Below are 1,627 nucleotides of genomic sequence, written 5' to 3'. Positions count from 1 at the left end.
TCCATAAGTCTCTGAAAAGTGATGGGGGCATTCTTCAGTCCAAACGGCATTCGCGTAAACTCGTAGTGGCCACGTTCGAACGTGAATGCCGTTTTTGGTTGGTCTCTTGGATGCATCCTTATCTGATGATACCCAGCCTTGAGATCCAGAGTACTAAATATTGTTGATCCACCCAACCTATCTAGTACATCGTCCAGCCGAGGAATAGGGTACCGCTCGTCCACCGTATTCTCATTTAATTTTCGATAGTCGATGACTACTCGGTACTTCTCCTTTTGCTCCCCCGCTACCGCTTTCTTTTTCACCGCTCATTAGGGGCTGTTGTAGGGCGACGTGCTACTGACAATAATGCCTTGTTTCCTTAAATTTTCGATCTCCTCCCGTATATGCTCACGTAAAGCTTGTGGGTATCGACGTTCCTTTACGTAGGTAACCTTCTCTCGCTTTAACTCTATTTCGTGCACCGTTTCCCCCGTTGCCGACAACACCTCCCCCTCCTTAAGGAAGATATCCTGAAACTCCTGCATGATACCCTGTCTCCAATTTCCTTCACTACTAATTGCCCCCACTCGTACACTACTATCCTTTCCTAGCCCCTGACACGGAAATGTGTAGCCCCCTAATCTAATATCCCATCGCCCTGCCGTATTCTTAACTCTCGCGCCCACTTTACTCAACAAATCGCATCCTATAATTGCCTTATATTCCCGCGGCATTTCCTTGACCACGAGTTACATATCATAAAAAATCAGTGAAGACTAAAATTACTTTATTCTAACATATTTACGAGAACTACATGTTACTGTTACTCTGTCTCTATATTCTAACTTCTCTTACTTAGCTATCTAGTCTAGGAAATATATATGAACACTTGAGAAGAGGGGGTAGGAGGAATAGTAAAATAGGAGAAGGGGTTTGGACCAATCAGATAATTTAGGAAATATCTGGTAGGGGAAAAAAGGAGTGGTGAGAAGAGTTGGGTGGTCGGAGTTCTAAGAAAGACACCATGACCTAAGACTTGTATGTACTGACTTACATATGTTAACCATAAAATAGTTTGACTAATGCAAGTCCATTGTGAGATGACAGCATGTACCTGCCTAAGTGCCAGCCCTTGCTATTGATATAGGGCTTGAAAGGGCTGTTAGAATGGTCTCAAGGGCCTTATTTGAACCTAGTTGTTTTTATTGAGTTTGTTTTCTATACAATTGTAAGGAGAAAGAAGAAATATGCAACCATATGTCTAAAGTGCCTTAGGTTCAGTTAGGCATGGGGCAATTGTTTAAATTTATAATACCGGTTCCTTAACTCGCCCTCCCTTTATGAAGTGCATAGTCCCGATGCACAATCAAGAATTTTGAATTTCATTAAACCAGGCTTGGGCACTTCCATTAAAAGCAGCAGATTAATTTGGGTCTTTGGGTAAGGATAAGTTTCATTGGAAGGTGGTCATATTGGTTAATATTTAAGGAAAGGATAGGATTACATTTTTTTATATGTTTGTTACAAGATGTAAACCTAAATATCCAATGAACACTAAAAATGTTAACTATACTAATAGTTAATAATGAATTGAACATTAAAAAATCAACTATCATAATTTAGAGTAAAAGAAGTCAATTGTAGA

This window comes from Halyomorpha halys, unplaced genomic scaffold (assembly GCF_000696795.3).
Source record: "Halyomorpha halys isolate HHAL.00 unplaced genomic scaffold, Hhal_1.1 Scaffold171.1, whole genome shotgun sequence".
Lineage (NCBI taxonomy): Eukaryota > Metazoa > Arthropoda > Insecta > Hemiptera > Pentatomidae > Halyomorpha > Halyomorpha halys.
This window is presented reverse-complemented; position numbering follows the sequence as displayed.